Source organism: Schistocerca piceifrons, chromosome 3, assembly GCF_021461385.2.
Source record: "Schistocerca piceifrons isolate TAMUIC-IGC-003096 chromosome 3, iqSchPice1.1, whole genome shotgun sequence".
Classification (NCBI taxonomy): domain Eukaryota; kingdom Metazoa; phylum Arthropoda; class Insecta; order Orthoptera; family Acrididae; genus Schistocerca; species Schistocerca piceifrons.
In genome coordinates, this window is record NC_060140.1 from 207105650 (window position 1) to 207123788 (window position 18139).

At 42.5% G+C, this 18139-nt stretch overlaps 1 pseudogene; it reads left to right on the forward strand.

Moving 5' to 3' along the window:
* The first annotated feature begins 16947 nt into the window (after positions 1-16947).
* On the forward strand, positions 16948-17877 carry LOC124788517 (annotated as a pseudogene).
* Positions 17878-18139: the final 262 nt, after the last annotated feature.

Here is an 18139-nt window from a genome sequence, read left to right on the forward strand (position 1 = left end):
ATCACACAAATTGATCTTTAGTGCCTGTTTCCGCATTTTATGTGGTACCACATTCAAAGTCTGTGAACGTAGCGACAGTATAACACTTGTGTGCCGTTGCCCCTAGCGGAAACAATGTCCAGCCAGTTTCGGTTATAAGCTGCAAAGGTCAGTTTTTGCCTGATGTTTAGCAAGAAAGTCGCATCCCAGGATCGTACAATACTCCTCACGAACACGCGGAAATATCTCTACAGGACCGAGAGAGGTGGCGCAGTGGTTAGCACACTGCACTCACATTCGTGAGCACAACGGTTCAAATTCGCGTCCGGCCATCGTGATTTAGGTTCTTCGTGATTTCCCTAAATCACTTCATGAAAATGCCGAGATGGTTCCTTTGAAATGGCACGGCCGATTTCCTTCCCCATCCGTCCCTCATCCGATTGGACCAATGACCTCGCTGTTTGGTCGCGCTCCCCAAATCAACGAACCAACCAACATCTACAGGCTCTCGAAAATGCAGTCTCTTTCCGCCAAGAGTTCCAGACTGGCTACTGACACGTGAACCTCTGTGTTCACCAAAAATTTATGTTTCGTGCACTTTGCTTTGCCTAGGAACCAACACTCCTTCTGTGCACACGTTTATGCAGTCTCGAGTTCCACTGAGGATGGCGTCCAACGGATGACGCACCCTCTTTCCCGTTTAACGACCGATTATTAGGACGTTGCTTCTCTGGTGTTTCCTTCCGACAATCATGAACTTTATGGCCAACCTACCCACTTTCATAACATTTGGGCTGACGACATAGCTTCCTGATGTGATCCTTATGGCCACATCTAAAACAATTCACTTCAGAAGAAAGAACACGCGATCAATCTGTCTTCTTGTGGCAATATCGATCTCCTCCAGTTGCGTAACAATCCTAATAGCAGCGAATAAGTCCCTTGTGTTCTCCATTCTGACTCTTCTTGACGTACTAGCAGCAATACCTCTTAGAAACAAATTCAGAGACCTATTCTCTGTCTCACACAGAATCACTCTATGCGTCTCCACAATCTGTGCCATTTCGTACATTTGCGAGTTCAGTTTCCCAATTCTGTCAGAGGATTCCGCTGATTCGCCGTACTTCTGCGATAGTCCACTGAGCTTTTCCCTAAACAGTATCGCACTGTTCTGTTTCGGATAGCGCTGTATTACACAGTTAGCCAGTTGATCAAACCTTTCGTCCTTACTAAGGGTCTCGTGCTATGCAACGTACGTTTTCGCATCACCCGCTAATCTTAATCTAGTCATATTAAAGGATGTTTGCTCCGACTATCTTCCCAATTTGGCGGCAGCCTTCACGTCAGTAACAAAAATACAAACATACTCGATTGCTTTCCACGAAAATGATGTTATGAGGTTAGCTGCTGTGGGTGGGTACAATTAACGCAGTTTTTACTTCAATGAGTCCTTGGCCCCCAACGGCTTCCCATTGCTCTATTCTCCTACGCAATGCTCCTTTGTCTTGCCCTGTTGCGTTGTAGTTTGTAACAATGCAGCTATCAGTCCATTCAAAACTCCCACCGTTTCATTCAGAGTCGCTGCTTGTGTTTCTGGAATTTGTGTAAACTCCATCTGTTTTTATTCGATGTATGAAGTTAGTTAGTCAGTTGGTTGCGTGTTCCATTGATCAATCGCACGGTACGGTAGCCGTTATGATATGGAACGTGTCAAGTGCACAAAAAATGCACATATGAAACAAGATTTTTTAATATATATATATATATATATATATATATATATATATATATATATATATATATTACAATACAAAATTAAAGATTAATATTTCTATTATTTACCCCATTCCCTTAAATAGCACAGAATGCATATACTGTATTTATAGATTTATTTATCCCTTTTCAAGAATTCATCTATGGTATAGAAGGAGTTGTCAAGGAGATATGATTTCAATTTATTTTTGAAGCTGCTACTGCTCTCTGTCAGACATTTTATTTCATCTGGTAATTTGTCGAAAAATTTAATAGCAGCATATTTCACCCCTTTCTGTGCCAACGATAGGTTGAGTAAAGGATAGTGTAAGTCTTTCTTTTTTCTGGTATTGTAATCATGAACGTCAGTGTTTTTTTTTTAACTAGCCCATATTGTTGAGAACAGATTTCATTAGTGAGTTAATGTACTGTGAGGCTGTTGTAAGAATTCTCAATCTTTTAAAAAGATGCCTACAAGATGTGCGACTGTGAAACCCACACATTATTCTAAGCACTTTCTTTTGAGCAGTGAATAATTTTTGTCTAAATGTTGAGTTACTCCAAAATATTATTCCGTATGACATCAGAGATTGAAAGTATGCAAAATATGTTAGCTCACTAATTTCTATATCCTCAAAATTGGCAATTATTCTGATTGCAAAAGTTGCTGAACCTAGTCGCTTTAGAAGATCCAAAATATGAATTTTCCAAGGAAGATTCTCATCTGTATGTACACCAAAAAACTTCGTACGCTCTACTCTATCTACTGACTTCTGTTGATGTCTCATATTTATTGAAGGAACTGCACTTTTTGCGGCAGAAAATTGGATGTACTGTGTTTTTTCAAAGTTTAGAGCAAGCCCATTTGCAGAAAACCAATTAATGACTTTTCCAAAGACCTTATTTGTATTATTTTCAATTGGAGCTTCTTTTACTGGGTTAATAACGATGCTTGTATCATCAGCAAACAGTGTTAGTTCACTTCCTGTTTCAGATAGGAAGGGAGGTGGTTCACATATATCAAGAACAGAAGTGGAACCATGATTGAACCCTCTGGAACACCTAATGTAATTTCAGCCAGGTGCCTGACCAGCAGAAAAGAGCCTCTGCAAGATGAAGACGCTGAAATCTGAAGTCACTAGGACAGCTGACAGCGAGAAAAAACTAAGACACATGATGTCATAGTCATCACCACCATCGCAGAGTGCACGGGAAGCGCCAATGCAAATACCCAACCACTCTTAACAAATGCCTCATTGCTGATTGATGATTGCTGACTGCCGACTGCAGAGTGCATAGTCTTAGCCCTTGTGTTAGTTGCAGCTATCCTTTGAGAGGAGAGGCTATGGAGGTCGACCCTCAGCAAGTCTGGCTGTCTAAGAGCGTCTATGGAACCAGCATGACCTGGATGCTGACCGTCATCCACCTTCAAGTGGGTCGGCACTGCTGCTGCTTATCCCATTCCTGTGGCAAACACCGATTCTGCTGGCTTCTGTTTCCTAAACAGGGGCTATGAGCTCATCCCTGAGAGCCAGCGAGTAGTGCAGGTGGATGTGCTGCGAGACTTCCGAGTGCAAATCATCGACATGCACGGGAGCACTTTGCAGATCGATATGCAGAGCTGGAGGCCGCCTGATTCCGCGGTTGACAGCCGCTCGTGACGTAGCAGCCGCCACCCAACACTTTGCAAGACCAGCGCAAGCCGACCATCCACTGCTGACGCAGCACTATTCCACTGACCCGCTTGAGGAACAGGGCTTTGGAACACAACATGTATTTCTGCCTAATAAATGTGTTATTGGCAATGATGTTTCCTTGGAGCTGTCGAGTGTAATTTGGACCTCACCACCACATCCTGCCCGGCTCTCCCCTGACGACTGTAGGAGTATGGGACCAGATCCCTACATCAGCAAGTGGTTGTTGCTAGTGGTACACATGTGTACCTCTGATGTCACACCCACACACTGAGGACAACAGCAGCCAACTGTCTATGCAGCTCTGATTCGAGGTCAGCAGCTTCGAGTTGAAGTTCGTAACAGTGCGGTGTGGTGAGTGACTCATATTTGTTTGCTTTCTTGTTCTGTATTTTCTTATGGCTGTGTTGAATTCTAGGGACCTTCACAGTACGTTAAAAGTGTCGTTTGTCAGACCGCAGGAAACTACACACTTGTCTCAGTTATGTGGGAAGACTAGAGAAGTTTACTTGAAGCCAGTGAAGTGTCTGTACTGTAATTTATCTGGGAATAACTTGCCCCGTGTTCAAGCTGTGTCAGCTCCCTGTAGTACGTATTGAAGGGTTAGTCACGAAGCACACCAGTGCACAGAATCTCGTTGGGCTGTGATATGGTGTAAGGATTAAGTGCAGTTTAATTCCTTTTTTTCCCCACTGTGCGTGCAGTTTAAATAGTAAAATGTCACCAACAGGAATTTTCCGTGACTTGTCCAAAGCATTTGATTGTGTGAACCATGAAATAATGTTACAGAAATTACAATTCTATGGTATAAATGGAATAGCAAATGAGTGGTTTAAGTCATACCTACAGAACAGGAAGCAAAAAATTTCCTTAAATGGGTCAAGTGATTTAAATAAGTTTGCCACTTCCCGTACAGGGCCTGCAACATGCGGTCGTGCAATATCCTGCTGAAATGTAGGGTTTCGCAGGGATCGAATGAAGGGTAGAGCCATGGGTCTTAACACGTCTGAAATGTAACGTCCACTGTTCAAGGTGCCGTCAATGCGAACAAGAGGTGACCGAGACGTGTAACTAATGGCACCCCATACCATCACGCCGGGTGATACGCCAGTATGGCGATGACGAATACGCGCTTCCAATGTGCGTTCACCACGATGTCGCCAAACACAGATGCGACCATCATGATACTGTTAACAGAACCTGCATTCATCCGAAAAAATGACGTTTTGCCACTCGTGCATCCAGGTTCGTCGTTGCGTACACCATCGCAGGCGCTCCTGTCTGTGATGCAGCGTCAAGGATAACCGCAGCCATGGTCTCCGAGCTGATAGTCCATGCTGCTGCAAGCGTCGTCGAACTGTTCGTGCAGATGGTTTTTGTCTTGCAAACGTCCCTATCTATTGACTCAGGGATCGAGACGTGTCTGCACGATCCGTTGCAGCCATGTGGATAAGATGCCTGTCATCTCGACTGCTAGTGATACGAGGCCGTTGGTATCCAGCACGGCGTTCCGTATTACCCTCCTGAACCCTCCGATTCCATATTCTGCTAACAGTCATTGGATCTCGACCAACGCGAGCAGCAATCTCGCGATACGATAAACCGCAATCGCGATAGGCTACAATCCGACCTTTATCAAAGTCGGAAACGTGGTGGTACGCATTTCTCCTCCTTACACGAGGCATCATAACAACGTTTCACCAGGCAACGCCGGTCAACTGCTGTTTGTATATGAGAAATCGGTTGGAAACGTTCCTCATGTCAGCACGTTGTAGGTGTCGCCACCCACGCCAACCTTGTGTGAATGCTCTGAAAAGCTAATCAATTGCATATCACAGCATCTTCTTCCTGTCAGTTAAATTTAGCGTCTGTAGCACGTCATCTTCGTCGTGTAGCAATTTTAATGACCAGTAGTGCACTTAAGATACAACCTTAACTCTATAACCTCCGATTACACTGTGGAGGTTGTGATGTCCCCACAGAAAATACCCTCTACCACGCACCAATTAATCATTGTCAATCAAACCATCCACATTCATTCACTTTGGAAAAGTATCTGATCTGATTTTCTCGTAACATATGCGGCGACAGCTAGACGACGCCAAAGTACACTCCTGGAAATTGAAATAAGAACACCGTCAATTAATTGTCCCAGGAAGGGGAAACTTTATTGACACATTCCTGGGGTCAGATACATCACATGATCACACTGACAGAACCACAGGCACATAGACACAGGCAACAGAGCATGCACAATGTCGGCACTAGTACAGTGTATATCCACCTTTCGCAGCAATGCAGGCTGCTATTCTCCCATGGAGACGATCGTAGAGATGCTGGATGTAGTCCTGTGGAACGGCTTGCCGTGCCATTTCCACCTGGCGCCTCAGTTGGACCAGCGTTCGTGCTGGACGTGCAGACCGCGTGAGACGACGCTTCATCCAGTCCCAAACATGCTCAATAGGGGACAGATCCGGAGATCTTGCTGGCCAGGGTAGTTGACTTACACCTTCTAGAGCACGTTGGGTGGCACGGGATACATGCGGACGTGCATTGTCCTGTTGGAACAGCAAGTTCCCTTGCCGGTCTAGGAATGGTAGAACGATGGGTTCGATGACGGTTTGGATGTACCGTGCACTATTCAGTGTCCCCTCGACGATCACCAGTGGTGTACGGCCAGTGTAGGAGATCGCTCCCCACACCATGATGCCGGGTGTTGGCCCTGTGTGCCTCGGTCGTATGCAGTCCTGATTGTGGCGCTCACCTGCACGGCGCCAAACACGCATACGACCATCATTGGCACCAAGGCAGAAGCGACTCTCATCGCTGAAGACGACACGTCTCCATTCGTCCCTCCATTCACGCCTGTCGCGACACCACTGGAGGCGGGCTGCACGATGTTGGGGCGTGAGCGGAAGACGGCCTAACGGTGTGCGGGACCGTAGCCCAGCTTCATGGAGACGGTTGCGAATGGTCCTCGCCGATACCCCAGGAGCAACAGTGTCCCTAATTTGCTGGGAAGTGGCGGTGCGGTCCCCTACGGCACTGCGTAGGATCCTACGGTCTTGGCGTGCATCCGTGCGTCGCTGCGGTCCGGTCCCAGGTCGACGGGCACGTGCACCTTCCGCCGACCACTGGCGACAACATCGATGTACTGTGGAGACCTCACGCCCCACGTGTTGAGCAATTCGGCGGTACGTCCACCCGGCCTCCCGCATGCCCACTATACGCCCTCGCTCAAAGTCCGTCAACTGCACATACGGTTCACGTCCACGCTGTCGCGGCATGCTACCAGTGTTAAAGACTGCGATGGAGCTCCGTATGCCACGGCAAACTGGCTGACACTGACGGCGGCGGTGCACAAATGCTGCGCAGCTAGCGCCATTCGACGGCCAACACCGCGGTTCCTGGTGTGTCCGCTGTGCCGTGCGTGTGATCATTGCTTGTACAGCCCTCTCGCAGTGTCCGGAGCAAGTATGGTGAGTCTGACACACCGGTATCAATGTGTTCTTTTTTCCATTTCCAGGAGTGTATTTTCTAGCGCGTTTATTCTTTGAAATAACAGAGATTCATATATGCATTCTCCATGGTTGTTAGAGTGGTAACTAGGACAGTTTATGGAGTAGGGATGGAGGGATTGACGTATTTCTGAGAATTACAGATTCTGATTTTCTTCTCGCTAAATTGAGCGAATTAACTTTTGTGCCACTAGCGGTTTGTTTGAATAGAAAGAGAGTGTAAACGGAAAATAATTAAGACTTGGAATCAGCGGAGATCTGGACATGTAACGGAGATGGATTTAATACACAATTTCCTTCATAAATAAGGTTTGTGACTTTTTGTTCCGGAGTGAATGAACGAATGAGTTTTTTCTGAACCATTTGATGATCACGTTGGCCCTGTAATTAGTGGGGGAAGTTTCGGCTGTGTCGAAGAGAGCCTGCAATCACTGAGTCTGTGTTAAATCGTCCAAAAAGGCTTCGTACACATCTGGAATTCGCAATCTTTCGTAAAAGGAACAAAATGTCCACACGATTGATTCTCCCGACTGAATACAGTGTTTAACAGTAATAATAAATGTAAAGATCTCTTACAGCAAGCCAGCCGCTGATTACCAAGACGAAGGACTCCACCAAAGATCCTATTTGGCTGATTTCACGTAATGAAATGTTATATTAAAAACTGTACATAGATAAAGGAGAGAAAGAGAGAGAGCGAATGAAAATAGAGATAATACTAATAATCCTCCATTAGTGTAACCTTTCGCCTGTCTTATCACGGATCAGCCAAGACACGGGAGGCTCTTACATTACTGTATAGATTTATGTGTGAAGGTGAAAGGGTCTTAAAGGCAACAGATACACGTCTATACAGACAAGACATTACACAAAGTTAGCGGCTAGCTGCATTCATCATCTATTCATAGAGAAGGAAGAGACAACTTATTATTATCTTGTTAAAATGGCCAATCCGTGACAGGACACGTTTTTGGACGTTGCTAAAATAATTTTGCTCTCTGTTTCACGTCAACTATGACGAGCTAACCTAACTGACGCTTGGAAAAGAGAGAAAGACTCGCAGGTGATATAATTGGATCTACAAATAAAGCCGAAAGACAGGACGCTGGGCTCAGAGAAAAGGTCAGATCTATGTTTTTATCATTAAAGCTTGCCAGTGTAGTTGAAGTATACGCTTTTTTGTTTAGTGTTAATTGATTTTTGAATATTGATTAACTCTGTTGATGTTAGATGTATTTTCACTGACCTGTCCCAGTTGCATTTATCTGTATATGTACATTAAGAAGGTAGACACAGAAGTACTTTGGTGTGAACGGAGTTACATATAGTGACAGTAGAAGGGAGTTATATATAGTGACAGTAGAACATTTATATGGTTTTAACTAGGGCAATGTTTAGGATGAGACAAGCAGAGCAAAGCAACACGCAACAGCCTTCAGCTGTTGGCACTGATAATAATGACGCAGTAAGAAGTGTTGTAGGACTGATGGCTACAGATAGCGCAATAGAACGCCCTGTAGACACGGCTGGAGGTGTATACAGCAGGGATTATATCCATTGGTAATTATCATGAGACAGATGCAGAGACCGAGAGCATGAATACTTTGAAAACCGATATTAACGCGAAATTGGCCTCAGTTACTGAAGGGCAGGAAAATTTGAAAACCGATATTGAAGCACAATTAGTGACAGTCACTCAAACTCAAGAAGAAATGAAATTAGTCCAGACTGAGATTCAGCAGCAGTTACAAGACAGTTTTTCCGAATTAGAGCAGCGGATAGAGGCGAAGACCAAGGAACTCAAAGATCAGGCCGAAGAGACGGAACGAAAATTAACTGCACAAATAGAATTGGTGAAAGCACAATGTGAGAAATCTACTCACCGCGTACGTGTCGAAATGAAGGAGTATGTGGCTATTAAGATAGATACTGTACGGGAACAAGTGGAAATGGTTCCGCAATTAGTGCAAAAGCAAGACGCCATGTCATGTGCAATTGCGCAACTTCCTGAATTGGCACGTACACAGGCTAACCTAAAGGAAAGCGTTGAACATCTGACAGAGCGTCAAGACGTTATAGACCACCAAATTAACGTATTAACGGGTAAATTATCCGAAATCACATTAGAAAACAAAAGGCTAATGTGTGAAAACGTTGAGCAAAATGTTAAGGCAGTATTCCAGAGTTTATCTGGCAAACAGGAAGAGAATTTGTTTCCGAAAGGACTTGAGGAGGTGCGACAGCAGTTAGGTGCTGATTTGGAGCATTGGAAACAAATGATAGAAGAGTCGATGCGCGCTTCACAACAAAGCTCAGAACAAATGAATACAGGGCAGCAGCAGAAGTTGGCAGCGACTATAGAGCCAGTTACTGCCCATTCGCACACAATACCGACTTGTGTAAGTAATTCAAACATTAAATTGCCACAAGCGGGCTGTTCGCGTGAATTCTTATCTAACGGAGATTACGAAAGCCTTTGCCATGCCGAAGAAAAAATGATAAAGCATAGGCAATTCCAGATTTTTAACCCTGACAAAAGGGGGGGCCATCCAATTGTTTTTATTAGAAGTTGCAGAGGAGTGTTACCCAGAAATTGGTCGGAGTGGCAGAAGATCAGTTTTGTTACAGGATATATACAAGGTTCGGGGGCAATCTGGGCCTCGGACATGACTTCTGTTTGTTCGACATATGACGATTTTGAGAAGGCGTTTTTAGCAAAGTTCTGGTCAGAAGGGGTACAGGAACGCCTAAGGCAGGAGGTACTCTACCCAGAGCCTTTCTCCTTTTCGAAAGGAAGCCTTAGAAAGTATTTCGAAAAATATATAAATAAAACTAGATACTGGGACAGACCTATGCCCTTGCCAGACATAATAAACATACTTAAGGCAAGACTAGCATCCGGAATCAATTGATCTACGGCAACGACAAAGACTTGGAGTCGTTCCTCACGACGTTACACCATATAGATATTATCGAAGAGAAGAGGGGCTCTGAGCACTATGGGACTCAACTGCTGTGGTCATAAGTCCCCTAGAACTTAGAACTACTTAAACCTAACTAACCTAAGGACAGCACACAACACCCAGCCATCACGAGGTAGAGAAAATCCCTGACCCCGCCGGGAATCGAACCCGGGAACCCGGGCGTGGGAAGCGAGAACGCTACCGCACGACCACGAGATGCGGGCTTATCGAAGAGAACAACCAGAAAGCCCGTAATAACAGATTCCAATATAGGGAGATAGAACCTCCGCCAAACGGTAGGCAAGGTGGAAGTATGTGTTATGCCAATGGCGATCAATCGACACTTAGAAGGAATGAACAGAGATCGTTAAGTAATGGAGAAACCCCTCAAAATCTCAATAGTAATCCCGGCAATGGTCTTGCGAGGGGCTATTCAAGGAACAACAGGAACGGGAAAAGATACAATCCCGTGTGGGGGAACGAAAGAAATTTCAGACCCCAAGCGTGGAATAATAACGATAATAGGAAGTGGAATCAACCGGGAGGAATGAATTCAAATAGGCAACATCAGTGGGGTTGGACATCTACGAATCAACCGGTAATTACCGAAGTGACGGATGATGTCAACCAGCAGACAAATCAAAATCCAACAAACTTGTAAGGACCCACTCGTGCCCCGGAGGAGCGGTCAACAATTGGTTGAGGGGCAACAGGATATGTGTACCCATGTTAACGTATTATGATGGACGATTACTGGCAGATGAACTGACCGAGGACTTAGAACCACAAGATGAGGATAAGGAACAGGTGGCGGTAGCCGAAGTGCAAGTCATTATGGAGACCGTACCTATAGTGGCGGTTTTAGACACAGCTACAACCACAAATGTTATTTCGGAGGCACTATTCAACAGGATCAGAAATATAAGAAGAGTACCAATTTTTCCAGTTCAAAATTGCCGAATAATAGGCGCCGTTGGGGCTCGATCGGCTAATGTAAAGGTGCAGTCACTACTTGGTGTGGAAGTCGGAAATGTAGCAATATTAAGCACATTCCTTGTTGTGAAAAAGTTGGTGGTAGATTGCATTATCGGAGTCGACAGCCTACGTCAATACGGATGCAGAATAGATTTTAAAACAGGAAAAATTTGGTTGAATGTTCATAAACAAGAAATTGAGTTGGAGTTGTTGAGAAAAAAAAAAGCCTTACGAGAAAATATAATTGTGGGATCAGTGTGCAAGTAATCAGGACGGCCCAAAATTCTAAAGAGCACATAATTAATGAGTTCCAAGTCAAAGAAGATTTCGGTCAATTAGTGTATGAAAAGTAAAATGAATCCGACTGCATTATCGAAGATCAGAAGAAGCAGCTCAATGAATTATTATTCACGTATGAAAACGTTTTTGATGAAAGGCCAGGAGTTATTAAGGGATACATATGCCATCTCTATGTTAAGCCGCACGAAACGTATTGTAGAACTTTCTATCCTGTTCCCTGGAGGTTAAAGGCTCAAGTTCAAAAGGAAATAGATCGCATGTTGAAATGGGGTTTGATCGAACCCTCTACAAGCCCATTGTTAGTCGTGCCAAAAGCAAATGGGACTGTTAGACTGGTACTCGACGCCAGAGAAATAAATAAAATCATAATTCCAGTGAGAACACATCCGGAAAACATAGACGAACTTATATAACGGTTCCAGGATGTCCAATATTTGACGAGCATTGATTTGCGGAGCTCTTATTGGCAAGTCAAGCTGGATGAGTCATCAACGAAGTATACGGCTTTCATCTATTCCGGAAGAAGTTATCAATTTACTGTAGTTCCTTTCGGACTCAACATTAGTGCCGGAATCTTTATAGCAACTCTAGATTATGCACTAGGCCCAGAACTCAGAAGCAGGATAACAGTGTTTGTTGATGATTTGCTTATTGCATCGAAAACTTGGGAGGAGCATATTACCTTACTGAACCGAGTGTTGGACGTGTTCAAAACCATGGGAATAACTGCTAACCTACAGAAATCCCATTTTGCAGTAAACAGAATCAAGTTCCTGGGGCATATAATTGGCGCAAAGGGAATTTTACCAACCAAGGAGAAGCTAATTGCGATTAGTAAGTTTCCAACACCCAGGAATAGGAGGCAATTAAAAGGGTTTATGGGCCTGGCCTCATTTTTTAGAAGATTCATAACAAATCAGGCGATGAACGCAGTAGCTCTAAATAATCTGTTGAAGAAGGATGTGCCCTGGCTCTGGACATTAGAGTGTCAAGAAGCATTCGAAGAGATAAAGAAGCAATTAGTAAATGCACCGCTTTTGCACCATCCGGACATGCAAGAAGAATTTTACTTGTCAACAGATTCTTCGAATGTGGGTATTAGAGCGTGCCTTTTCCAAGTACGCAAGATAAATGGACAACTCACCTTCTGTTCTATTGCGTTTGCTAGTCGTGTTTTGTCCAACTGTGAACGAACTTACACGGCGACAGAATTAGAGGCTCTTGCGGTCATCTGGGGATTTAAAAAATTTCATTATTATCTATATGGGTCAAAGACTATCGTATATTGCGATCATCAATCATTAACGTTTTTACAAACGTGTAAACTGTTACACCCCAGACTGGCTAGATGGACTCTCGCTCTGCAACAATACCAATTTAAGATCGTGCATGTCTCAGGACAGCAAAACATTATTGCTGACGCTCTATCAAGGTCACCACAGGGTTTGACCAAAGAGATTGAAGTAAATAATAACTCAGAATTCCCTGTATTGCTGCTGCAGGAAAATCCATATAAGATGTACTACGTCAATTTGTGGGCGCATATGGCACAGTTACAGAAAAGAGATGCTCAATGGGGAAGTGTCATTCAAAGGTTACAACAGCAACCTTCGGATAAGATGGCAAATTATTACAAGCTGGTAAATGGCGTATTATTTTTCCGCTGTGGAAGGCCAAACAAAGTCCGTTGGTGTGTTTGTATACCTGAGGCGCAAATAGAGAAACTCGTATGGTTCACCCATTTAACCTGGGGACATTTCGGTGCGACAAAATGTGCAAACAAGATAAGTGTGTACTGTTATTTTCCCAGTATAAAGCGCAGAGTGCATGAGGTCTTGAAGAAATGCATAATCTGTCAAAAATCAAAGTCGGATTCAAAAGGGAGTAAGCACCCATTATGCTCTATATTAGTCCGAGAACCAAAAGAATTAATTTCGTGCGATCTGTGTGGACTGTTACCTACTTCAAGAGGAGGTGTTAGATATGTGTTGGCTTTTCTCGATGTGTGTACGAAATACGTAAAGCTATACCCGATAAAGGCGGCTACAGCCAAAGTAATTGTATTAAGATTGACAAGGGATTATCTTCCACATGTTGGTATACCTAAGGTGATAATAACAGACAATGCTAAGATATTCACAGGACTCCGATGGAAACAGGCTTTGTCTCAAGTCGGTGTGAAACACATACTAACATCATTTTACCACCCACAAGGCAATTTGGTTGAGAGAATTTTTAGAGAGTTCAATCGATTTATGAGGACCTATTGCCGTAATAAGCAGACTGCGTGGGCAAATTATGTGGAAGAATTTGAGCAGATATACAACAACATGCCCCACTCCTCCACTGGACATACACCTCATGAATTGATGTTCGAGGCAAAGGAAGAAAACTTCTGGACTGAACATATGCCCAAAACTCAGGAAACTGAGATGCCTTGGGAAGAAAAAATATGGCAAGCCATCATAAATATGACACAAAAGGCTGATCAGAGAAAACAACAATATGACAAATTAATAAAAAGGGTACAGGCGTACCACGTCGGAGACGAGGTAGTAGTCAAAAGACATACCAAATCATCCTTAATAAAGAAGAGTATAAAGAAATGGGAGTTATTATATACTGGCCCATATATCATTCTACAAATTCCGAACCCTGGGGCTTATCTGTTAGCATACCCGGGATCTAACAAAATTAAAGGGTTATTTTCCCATAACGACTTGAAAAAATGTAATGAAGATTACAAGATAGGGAGGAATGGTATTGCGAGTGACAGAGATGAACGCTCGAAAAAACATAAAAATAAACTGTGTGTGTTTAGTGTTAGAAAACTTTAAACTGAAATAATTAATCAGTGACACAGATTGTAGAAATAGTGACACAGATTGTAGAAATAGTGACTATTACTATTGAGTGCTGCAAAGAAGACAGTGGAGATAGGCTTCCCCCGTGTTTGGGTAAACATGGAACTTTAGCATTGCTAATGTCATCAAGATTTATAAAGGATCTGAATGACCTTCAAGAAGAAAGAAATGTTTTCCGAAAATGACGCTGCGTAATCAAAAGAGGTTCCCAGTGAATGTTCATATATACTTTCAAGTGCACGCTTAGATGTGTAAACGTGTGAAATGATGCGTTTAGGCAGTGAATCATGAGTGACGGTTAAGCCGCATAGATAATTTCCCGCGCAAAACAATTGACGCCGGCGCGAGAGTTAGAATCGATATAGACGACACAGATATGCTTTGTAAGAGACTCGCATCAAACGCGATTGGAAACTGATTGATGGTGAACTTCAAAAAAGTGTCATAATTAGACGTTAAGAGTTCTTGATTTATTGTTGAATGTCAAAAGAAAGTAATATTCATAGAATTAGTAGTTATTTAATGGGTCTTGTTCACTTTGGAATTTTGTTTGAAAATCCATTTCCATATATGTGCATGTATGAATGCCGGATGAATCAGAGAATAAATGAAAGAAGAGAATCCACATTCCTCACTACTAATAACTTTTACATTACAGCAATCAAGCGGAGAAATATATGTATTTAGGATAAAATTTTTATGAGTATAGATAAATGATATGACTTTTCAAGGAAATGATGGATTATGTCTTTGTATAAAATGAACCACACTTTCCATTATTCGATGATTTGAATCCAAAATCTACTGCAAGTTGCATGAATCCTTTAAATTACGAAGAACAAATCATTGACAGAAAATGTGTCAGAATTTTTGAACTTACAAGCACAAATGGTGATGCGAAGTCCAAAAGAAAATTCAAACTAGAGTAATTATTATGATGTTTTCGCGCAACAGCATTAGTCAATGGATAAACGGAAACTTTAAGTCAATGGCTAAATTCCTTGCAGTACATCGTAAGAAAAAGGATACATGAAGCCATAGGGATTTTGTTTTCAAAAAGGAGAATCTTGGACGGTGGAACCTGACCAGTTCTTTTACAGGAAGAGTTTCCCTTTCGGTCATTGCTAATTCTTTTGGAATGAATGTTGCATGTAAAATCTGGTATTCCTGTTCCTTCTACTCTTCCCATTGTGGGCCGCGTAGAAGACCGACTACAAATGTGGACGTCGGGGACATGCAAGATCCGGGGGAGTTTCAGCATCGCAAGATATTGTCCTGGGAACAAGGTTGTAAAAAAAAAGAGAAACTCGAGTTATTTATTGTAACTCTTCTCCAAATCGTTATATAAATCGATCCCTATCTTTCCTTTAGGGATCAATTTCTAAATTATTTTTTTCTCTTCTGTAGGCTTTCCTATCTTCTATGTACCGCAGGCTGGGGGTCTAGGCTTAAGAGGTTTTCCAAGGTTTCCCTGCTTAAGAAAGTTCCCGAATGGGTAGACCCTGATAACAGTCTCATAAAAGATCATCTTCCTTGGTTGAGCACAGCAAACATAACACCTTGATGCACGTAAAAGCAATACAGCCGCGGTACCTGTCTCTTCATTTCTTATGTTTCCAATGTTTATTTTCTTCGTCTGTCTTAAACATAATTATTTCTTTTTCAGTCGGAGGACTGACACTCATCACATCCGGGTTACCCACAATAATAGATAGCTCGCGAAGTGTGTTCGGTAAATCAAAATTAGGCTCACAAACTTCGCTCGCTGCGAGGGGCATTGTAATGTCCCCACAGAAAATACCCTCTACCACGCACCAATTAATCATTGTCAATCAAACCATCCACATTCATTCACTTTGGAAAAGTATCTGATCTGATTTTCTCGTAACATATGCGGCGACAGCTAGACGACGCCAAAGTATTTTCTAGCGCGTTTATTCTTTGAAATAACAGAGATGCATATATGCATTCTCCATGGTTGTTAGAGTGGTAACTAGGACAGTTTCTGGAGTAGGGATGGAGGGATTGACGTATTTCTGAGAATTACAGATTCTGATTTTCTTCTCGCTAAATCGAGTGAATTAACTTTTGTGCCACTAGCGGTTTGTTTGAATAGAAAGAGAGTGTAAACGGAAAATAATTAAGACGTGGAATTACCGGAGATCTGGACATGTAACGGAGATGGATTTAATACACAATTTCCTTCATAAATAAGGTTTGTGACTTTTTGTTCCGGAGTGAATGAACGAATGAGTTTTTTCTGAACCATTTGATGATCACGTTGGCCCTGTAATTAGTGGGGGAAGTTTCAGCTGTGTCGAAGAGAGCCTGCAATCACTGAGTCTGTGTTAAATCGTCCAAAAAGGCTTCGTACACATCTGGAATTCGCAATCTTTCGTAAAAGGAACAAATTGTCCACACGATTGATTCTCCCGACTGAATACAGTGTTTAACAGTAATAATAAATGTAAAGATCTCTTACATCAAGCCAGCCGCTGATTATCAAGACGAAGGACTCCACCAAAGATCCTATTTGGCTGATTTCACGTAATGAAATGTTATATTAAAAACTGTACATAGACAAAGGAGAGAAAGAGAGAGAGCGAATGAAAATAGAGATAATACTAATAATCCTCCATTAGTGTAACCTTTCGCCTGTCTTATCACGGATCAGCCAAGACACGGGAGGCCCTTACATTACTGTATAGATTTATGTGTGAAGGTGAAAGGGTCTTAAAGGCAACAGATACACGTCTATACAGACAAGACATTACACAAAGTTTACGGCTAGCTGCATTCATCATCTATTCATAGAGAAGGAAGAGACAACTTATTATCATCTTGTTAAAAGGTGCAAAACAGATTTAATGTATTACAGCTGGAGGACAAAAGCTCACAAGAGATGTGGACAGAACTAGCTAATACTGTCAAGGAGGCCGCAGAGAAACACTTTCCCAAGAAAAGGAACAGTAAGAGGGCTAGATGGCTATCAGTTAAGGCACTGCAAGTTGCAGAACAACGAAGGAAAGCAAAAATCAAGGAAGATAGATTAGCTATGTTTGAATTAAATAAAGATTTTCAGAAAGTAGGTAGAAGAGATAAAAATATATTCTTTAATGAACAGTGCAAGGAAGTTGAAGATAGTGATGGAATTGGGAAGACAAGAGATATTTATAAGAAAATTAGAGAAATTAATGGAAAATTCCAGGCAAAAATTGGAATGATAAAAGATAGAAACGGGAAAGATCTGAGTGAAGCAGAGGATGTTAAGGAAAGATGGGCAAAATATGTAGAAGACCTATACAAGAAAGAACTGCATAATGACAGGGCTCCTACTGCTGATGTTAATGTTAATTTATAACTAGAGCCATATATTTTGGAGTGGGCCCTTGAAAATATGGCTGATAACAAAACTAGTGGACATGATGAAATACCAGCAGAATTGTTTAAAGTCACTGGAAAGGATGCAGTGAAAGTGCTGTACTCAATATGTCAATAAATATGGATCACGCAGCAGTGACCAGAAGACTGGAAAAGATCAGTATTCATCCCCATTCCAAAGAAGAGATGTTCTAAAGAATGCTCAGATTACCGAACAATCGCACTTATCTCACATGCTAGCAAAGTCATGTTGAAACTCTTACAAAATAGACTTCACCAATATCTAGATCGAGAGCTACCAAAAGAACAAGTTGGATTCAGGAAAGGAAGAGGAACTACAGATCAAATTGCTAACATTTGGTGGATTTAGGAAAAAGCAAGAGAATTAAAGAGAGATTTGTACCTCTGCTTTATTGACTACGCCAAAGCCTCTGACTGCATCTGCCACAACAAATTATGGAACGTACTGCAAAACATGGGTGTACCAGATCACCTCATTGAACTGATACGGAGTTTATACCTTGACCAAGAAGCCACGGTGAGGACTATGCACGGAACAACGGAATGGATAAAGATTCAGAAAGAGGTCCCGCAAGGCTGCATACTGTCACCGTACTTATTCAATCTGTATGCAGAACATGTTATGCGGAATGCAAGGCTAGGTGAAGGAGAAACAGGAATTAAAATAGCTGGAATAAATGTAAACAACCTCA